Here is a 9,069-nt window from a genome sequence, read left to right on the forward strand (position 1 = left end):
AAGTTAAAATATACCATCGGATTGGAGAAAACTCCCATCCTATGGTATATTAACTCCTGACTTTACATTGAAAGTCAATTGGGACGGATCCGTTTGAAATGGCACCATATTGTGTCAACGTCAAACGGATCCGTCCCCATTGACTTGCATTGTAATTCAGGACGGATCCGTTTGGCTCCGCACGGCCAGGCGGACACCAAAACTACTTTTTTTTCATGTCCGTGGATCCTCCAAAAATCAAGGAAGACCCACGGACGAAAAAACGGTCACGGACCAACGGGACCCGTTTTTGCGGACCGCAAAAAAATACGTTCGTGTGCAGGAGGCCTAAGGAAGATATAGCACTCATATATCCGGAAGACTGCTCAAACATTTAATTTTATTATATTCAGATATTCTGCAGGTCACAAATTGCTAAAAATCATTAATCTAAAATCATCATACAAGATATGTAAATACACAATAAAACCATTAAAACATCACTAAAATGACGATTGGGTATGTTAAATAGCTGAGGAATAGGGTATTGGTTGAACCTATATGCCTAGCAGCAAATGTAATCAGGTCATCGAATAAGGTTATCGTTCAGGCTGGATGTCTATCAAACCATCACCATATAGTCGATAACCACAAAAATTTGATAACCGCAATTCACAATATGCTCTGGTTAACAGATATAGTAGTCGTTCAAACCAGATTCTCGATTAGATGGTCACCAGATATTCGGCATTAATAATCGCCATTAAACATGTTGGAATGCATTTGTATAGTTTTCACAGATAGCAGGACGTGGTTTCAGTTCGATTATTGGCTGTGAGTTGCAGGTGTTGTATCGATCCAACACCATATATTCGGTCTGCTCACAAAGTCAATATTTCGTTATAGAAACACTGTCAAATTTCACAAATTAGCTTGAATAATTCGGGATTCCAGCTCTCTGGTGGCGTCCCACCTCTTTATGAGCTGTACTACTCACTTACCTCCAAATCGAAATATAGCCTTTCCTCTGGTCTCCGCTGTTTCAGCATCTCTCGTGCTCAGATCCTGGGTTGCTCCAATTAAGGCGGAATGGAACAATATGGCTCCAGGGAGTTCTTTAGCAGGCACGGGACAATCTGTTCTCAGCCAGCAGATAAGAGAGAGGTGCAGATCCTGGTAGTCTGTAGCGTATGCAGAAATGGTGGTATTAGGGGGTCCAAATTTCTTCCAGACGCGTTTTGAAGTCTTATGGGTTCTGACTTCTTCCTCAGTGGTAATCTGGAACCCACCTTACCACCTTTTTATATCCCATTTCCTGATTGAGATCCAGTAAGAACAAAATCCTGTCTTGGACCGTGATAGCAGTTAGAAAGTCTGTCCCGGATTTTGATGTACAAAGCCACTTTGATGTCATTGGTGTTAATCAAAATTATTGCATCTGTTTATAGTTTTTAACTATCAGATCGATGTAATATGACAAAATATTGCTTTTGAACAAAAAAAAATGCGTGGTGCGGTTTCCATGCGTTTTTTTTCCCCAATGCGTTTTTTTTTGTCCAATGCTGCTGAAAAGACATTCCTAACAACTTCAAATCCTTTATCCAAGTTATCTCAATTCCTTCTCAAGATATACCCTTATTTCCTTTTTTAATTATTAGGATAATCCTAATCGTGTAAATCATCATATAACTAATTTTAAAATACACATAATCATAAATAAGTAAAAACATTCATAAAACACTAATTAAAACTTTCGGACATATATGTGATGCGAAGACTTGTATTGATGAATATGAGAATATGGTTGATTACAAGGTGGGTGCCTTCCACCAAGGAACAGTCGGATGTACGTAATAAAAATACCATCCGACTGCATCAGTGGACAGGCACCCACCCAAGAGCCTCTTATATTTATAAAAAACCAAAAATTTCAAGTTCGGCATTTAATCCATGTGGGATAAGGGTATCCAACTCGAAGATCCATCTCGATTCTATTCTAGACATTTTATCCACATGGTTCCCACCCCTCCAATCCAATTCGACCTTTTCTATCGCTGCGAAGCTTAGATTTTTTGTTTGTTGGTCATGATATTTTTTAAAGTGTTTTTGAGAGTGGGTGATCCATATGGCCTTTTCGGATATTATTTAGATGTTCCGCAATCCTTGTCTTTAACATCCGTTTGGTCCTTCCTACATAAATTTTATTACAGGGGCACTTTATTACGTAGATGACACTCATAGTGGTACACGTGAGATATTCCTTTATTTTATGTCTAAGTTGGTTTATCGGGGATATTATCTCGAGATTTTCGTGGAAAACATATTGTTCGGCAGTTAATACACACACCACACCTATAGAAACCATGGATTTCTAACATTTTCTGTATTGTGTTTTTGTTGGTCTTCTTCCTCTTTGTCGTGGGGGCTACCTTAAGACCTAAGTTAGGAGCTTTACTGTACACGATCTGCGGTATACTCGGGATCAGTGAACCTATCACTCTATCCCCTTTAGAAAATGCCAGTGTTTTTTAATTATTTGTATTTTTTTTATACTGGGCATTGAAGGGCAAAACCATTCTTATAATTTCCTCATCCTTATTTTTTCTCCTCAATTGCGCCTGGTCAAAAAATTAATTTCTATCTAGTTGTCGCACTTTCACCAGGGATGAATCGACTATTGCTTGAGGGTATTCCCTAGCTGTAAATTGTTCCCTCATTTTTCGGGCCTCCTCTTCAAATTGTTCATCCCTAGTGCAATTGCGTTTTATACGCCGAAATTGCCCATAAGGTATATTTAGTAGCCACCTGGGGAGGGTGGCCACTTGTATAGGGGATAAAGCTGTTTTTTGCCACATCCTTCAGGAAAGTATTACATATTACCTTCTCACCTTCAATCTGGATATTTAAATCCAAGAATTCGATACTTTCACCATAAATCTTTAAGAGGTATATATTCCTATCGTTTTTGTTCAATGTGTCTATGAAGGAAGTTGGCGATCCCCCATTCCATATTAGGATAATATCATCAATGTACCTATACCATAGCACCAGGTCCATCCCCAGCTGGGGTAAGACGAACCTCTCCTCCCAATCTGCCATAAAGAGGTTGGTGTAGCTGGGGGCGAACCTGGTGCCCATGGCGGTACCGCACCTTTGGACAAAATAGCTTGACCCAAAGCGAAAGTAATTGTGGGATAGAATTAAGTTCACACTATCCTCCAAGAAAACTATTTGTTCTCTCTTTAGTCTGCCCTCCATTATCAATAAATCCCTCATGGCTTCTATCCCTTGTTGGTGATTGATCATAGTATATAAAGACCGCACATCTAATGTGCATAGTGTCCATTCAGGGTTAAAGGTCAGCCTCTCTAAGATCTCTATAATTTGTGTCGTGTCTCGAATGTATGTCTTCATATTTTTTACTGTCGGCTGAAGAGGACTGTATTTATTTTGACAGATGGCTTGTAATAGAGCCTATCCCAGACACTATCGGTCGGCCGGGTGGCTGTATGGGATTCTTGTGAATTTTCGGCAGACAGTAAAACATAGGTATCCTTGCTTGTGTATCGCATATTAAATCATGTTCTTGTTTTGTTTAGTATGTTTCTGGAGACTCCTCTTTCACATAATTGTTTGAGCTCCTCTTGGTAAACCCTGGTTGGGTCCGATTTCATGTATGTGATCTCATCCTGCCGAAAATTCACAAGAATCCCATACAGCAACCCGGCCGACCGATCGTGTCTGGGATAGGCTCTATTACAAGCCATCTGTCAAAATAAATACAGTCCTCTTCAGCCGACAGTAAAAAATATGAAGACGTACATTTGAGATTTTTTCAATTGGTCAAGAAGACCACTATTTGTCTCTGGGTTGACACGTGCTACTAAAGGTATCAATTTTAAAATTTAACGTTTATTTGATATTTTTATAAAACATATATATAACTAGAACTCACACATTAAAATTACCAGTGGTGCCTGCCCTATTGCAATTGTATCTTTATATTGTATCTTTTATTAATATACTTATTGACCACTGGGGGGCCCTCACACTTTCCCCTTTAGTAGTTCCTGCTATCTCAGTTTAGCCGTGGTCACTGTTGGTTTGCAGCACACTGTTATTGCCACAGTGCACTCCTCTTAGGATCAGGCGTCTTCCCAGTGTACTAAATATGGACTGACATGTCATGCATTTTTGCTTGGCGTAGCACTCACTGCCTAAAATCACATTTACCACACTCTGCCCCCCGACATGTTTCGCCAAGCACTCTTGGTGTCTTCAGGGGAATGGGCAATGGGCGAAACATGTTGGGGGGCAGAGTGTGGTAAATATGATTTTAGGCAGCGAGTGCTACGCCAAGCAAAAATGCATGACATGTCAGTCCATATTTAGTACACTGGGAAGACGCCTGATCCTAAGAGGAGTGCACTGTGGCAATAACAGTGTGCTGCAAACCAACAGTGACCACGGCTAAACTGAGATAGCAGGAACTACTAAAGGGGAAAGTGTGAGGGCCCCCCAGTGGTCAATAAGTATATTAATAAAAGATACAATATAAGATACAATTGCAATAGGGCAGGCACCACTGGTAATTTTAATGTGTGAGTTCTAGTTATATATATGTTTTGAGTATCAAATAAACGTTAAATTTTAAAATTGATACCTTTTAGTAGCACGTGTCAACCCAGAGACAAATAGTGGTCTTCTTGACCAATTGAAAAAATCCAGTATGCTGAGTCTCAATATGTGCTAGTGGGTCGTATGTAATTTCGACATACATTCGAGACACGACACAAATTATAGAGATATTAGAGAGGCTGACCTTTAACCCTGAATGGACACTATGCACATTAGATGTGCGGTCTTTATATACTATCAATCACCAACAAGGGATAGAAGCCATGAGGGATCAAATGATAATGGAGGGCAGACTAAAGAGAGAACAAATAGTTTTCTTGGAGGGTAGTGTGAACTTCATCCTATCCCACAATTACTTTCACTTTGGGTCTTAATGATGACCATTCTTATCTTTTGCTGGCTTTACTTCCAAATCATCCTTCAAAGTCCTAGAAAAGTCAGCAAGCTGCAGAGGGACGAGGAGCTTAGTGTTCCTTATGACATATTCTCATCGATATTAGATGATGTGGAAAAGCAGATGGCAGAAGGTCTCCCACCTGTAGGGCAGGAGAGCGCTGGGGTTGGAGAAGTGGGTATGCCAGAGCTGATTCATATTCTGTGTTTACTATCAAATAACTTGCAGGCAAGAACAGCAATAATATGCATATTGTGCCACTACCTAACCAGCCAAACCCCATACCAGCAACAGCCCCAGTTTAAAGGTACTGCATGGCCATTAACAATGAAGACCGACTATACAGTGTGGTCTTCGTTATTAAATCAAAGCCAGCTGTGGGCTTATTAGCCGCATGGTTCTTCATCCCAGCATGGCCTGGGTAAACCTGATTTATAGCTATTTGTGACCAAAATCAGAACTAATCAAATTTCTTGACTAACTTTAGTGAAGTTGCCGAATTAAATTTTTCACAACTCTAGTTATAATCAATTTGTAGTCTGTTATGGGCAAGTTTGAGGCTGAGCTTTAGGACAGTTTTTGCCTCTTGTCCATTATGGAGACTCTTTCTCGTATCTGCGTTTTTGGGATATTTATCTGTATAAATCGGGGCAGTTGTCAGCAACCACAGACGCTGGTATTCCACAAATAAGTGTTTCATATATATATATATATATATATATATAAATATAATACAACCTGGGGCAGATGCACACACCATGATAGCCCACAATTCACAATATAACAGAATAGCCTGGTATGATCTCCACTGGTTTAACCCCTTCAGTACCTTGCCATTTTTCACCTTAAGGACCAGGCCATTTCTCGCCCATATTCATTGGGGGACACAGGAACTGTGGGTATAGCTATGTCCTCTAGGAGGTGTTGACACTAGTAAAAGCTGTTAGCTCCTCCCCTGGCAGCTATACCCCCTCCAGCCTGGAGAGAGAGCTTCAGTTTTTTCTAGTGTCAATAGGAGGCAAGACTTCCCTGCTCTGCAGGGTAGCTCCTGAAGATTTTTATTTTTGTATTTTTCCTTCTTTCAGGTGGGAAACAGTGGTTGCCTAGCCTCCCTCTTCTTCTGGGGGAGCACGCCAGCGTTTGTCCGCCACGCTGCCTCCTCCCCTGCAAGAAGACAAGGTGGACCAGGGCAGCCTCTCTCCCCTGCATTCCGCCAGCAGAAGGGTCACCCATTCAAGCCCCCTTTCCAGTGTCCTGCCACTGCGGTGCCAGTAGCTGAAGGGGTGAACCTGCTGGAGAAGAGGAAGGGTGAAGATGGCAGCAGGACAGAAGATGAGGTGAGTACACGGGACTAGGTAAGTATTAACCTCTTCCCCCTCCCTCTTGGCATAGTTCTCCCCTGGTGCCCTCAATCCTCCCTCCTTCTTGGCATAGTTCTCTCTTGGTGCCCTCAAGTGTTAACTGAGGGGGACACAGCAAGGCACAAAGCTGCCAGGGGCCTTTTATTATCATAGGATGGAGGGCATTCCAAGACCCCTAAAACAGTCCTTCTTACTCTCCCCCTAGGCTGACAGACTGCTAATAGGGGGTTAATATGGCAGACTACTACTAAATCAGCGGGAAAGAGGAGCGCAGCGGCTCCTGCTATGCAGCTCCATATTCCGCCCCTGTCGGGAGCGGGCGCCAAGCGCGCCGCTCGGACAGGGTTAGTGGCGGACAAGACTTTTGCGGACACCTCGTGCGCCGCATAGCTCCTTTACCACATGGGGGACTCTGGCTGTGGGGGTGACTACCTCTGACTGATCTGCATCCAGCAGCAGAGTCTGTTTCCTCCCGGTGATGCGTGCGAGCTGGCGCAAATTCTTCCCACCTAGCTGTTCCCCCTCCCCCAGAAGCCAGCTGAGTTCCGCCCCTGGTCTCTGCACTTTTAACCCTTCCTGGCCGGCCATTTCTTTTGGCCTGTGCTGGGTCTTCAAGGAGTTAGAAAACAGTGCAGTTACTTACTCAAGAAGTAACCCTTCATACTCTTCTCCAGTATTATTAAAAAAAAAAGAAGCATTTAATACGGGCCCTGGTCCCCTCAGCACACCTTCTGGGAAAGTGGTTATGCATAACTGTGCGGTACCGTACCCTGTCGCAGGAGGACCTCTCATAGTCCCTATCCGCCCTTCACGGCCGCTTGGTTGATACTTCTGCGTAATACAAGGAACCCTGAAGGATTCCCTATACGCCCTCCAGGGCTGTTGGCTGACAATCCTCCACCTGCGCAATCAGAGAAGGACCTCTGACATTCCCAATCCACCCTCCTGGGTCGTTTGGTTGATTTTTCCACCGGTGCAATTCATTACAGGACCTCTGACATTCCCAATCCACCCTCCCGGGTCATTTGGTTGATCATTCTCCACCTGCGCAATCCAGTGGAAGTCCTCTGGAGCTTCCCAATCCTCCCTCCAGGGTTGTTTGGTTGATAATTCACCGACTGTGCAATCTGGTGGACGGGCCTCTGGAAGTTCCCACTTCACCCCCTGGGTAGTTTGGTTGAGAAGTCCCCAACTGCGCAGTCCGCTAATGCCAGGGGCGAGATTCTGAGGGGTAGACCTACGCGCAAGCGGACCACAGCAGGACATCTTTCTCATCGAATATCTCTGCACCCCCACCCTTCCTCCCTGGGTCATGCTCAGACACGCCCTCCCTCAGTCTAAGGGAGGGGTACGGGGAAATCGCTGATTAAGACCCTGACATGAATCCGAAGCAATCTCCCAGGATTGCGTCTACAGTGGCCAGCAGTACTTGTCATATGCATTGCCCCCTTCCATGGGCGGAGTAATTGCACTACTTTTGGGATACAGTACTTGCCTTATACATTGATCTCCTGCCATAGGTGGACTAAGTACCGGTACACTGGTTTTAGTGCCGGGCGTATACATTCCCCCTTCTGTAGGTGGTGGAATTGCATCTCCACTGGGGGAGTGGTTACTACTGTGGGAGTGGTATTTGCGTTACCACTACATACTTCGGTTCTTCTGCAGCTCATTCTTCAAGTGGTGGACTCTTCTAGCACTGAATTCGGTGGCCTCTGTGGGTGGCCCCCTCCTCTGCTCGGGCTAGAAAAACAGTGTGACTCCCCCTTGCCTGGCTTCCTCCTCAGGCGGTGTTTTTGCACAGCCACTTAATCTGGCTACTCTATAGCGCCGGTCTCAGACGGGGAATGGACTTAGACCTAGCCTATTCTTCTCCGGTCTTTTTCCTCCTCTGGCTCATGATTCATAAGCCACCCCGCATGCCTTGTTAGTTCCCACGTTACTACCTTCCCTCATCTGCATTTGCACGGGGTGTTTGTTTGGTGGCCTTCCATTTCCAGACACGCTCCGGTCCCAACTGGTGGGCTGTGGCGTCCTCCACATCCCTCCTTCTACAGGGACTTCTTCCATTGGTCCGGGTGTGCTAACAGTATCTTCACGAAAGCTTCCCACCTTTCTCTCCCGTGCAAGAGTTCCGGAAGCATGCGGCGTGGACACACTGATATCTCCTTGGCTGGAGTTCTCCCTCCTTACGTGTTTTGTTTTTTTTCCCCTCCTACCCAGGTTTCTACGGAAGATCGAGATGGAGGGCATTCTGACGAATCCTAGTTGCTCCGGATTGGCCCTGTCGCACGTGGTACACCAACCTCGTTCTTCTAGGAGACGTCCCTTGGTCACTGCCACTCAGAGATGACCTTCTTCACAAGGTCCAGTCCTACATCAGCATTTAGAGTCTTTGGTTGACAGCATGGCTATTGAAACCGCCATTCTGACGTGGAGGGGGTTTTCGGATGTCATCCGCACTATGATTCAGGCCAGGAAGCCTGCATAACCCATGATCTATTAGGTCCTGGAGGTCCTTCCTGGGCTTCTGTGAAAGCCGGGACATCCCTTCACTCCGTGTGTTATTGTTTTGTTTTGTTTTTTGTTTGTTTTTTCTCTCCCCACGGTCCTATCCTTTCTACAATCAGGGTTGGACCTGGTTTAGCCCTTTAGTTTCCTGATGGGTCATGTGTTGGCGCTTCTATCCTGGGGCAG

The sequence above is a fragment of the Bufo bufo genome, chromosome 2, assembly GCF_905171765.1.
Source record: "Bufo bufo chromosome 2, aBufBuf1.1, whole genome shotgun sequence".
In the NCBI taxonomy this organism is placed as follows: domain Eukaryota; kingdom Metazoa; phylum Chordata; class Amphibia; order Anura; family Bufonidae; genus Bufo; species Bufo bufo.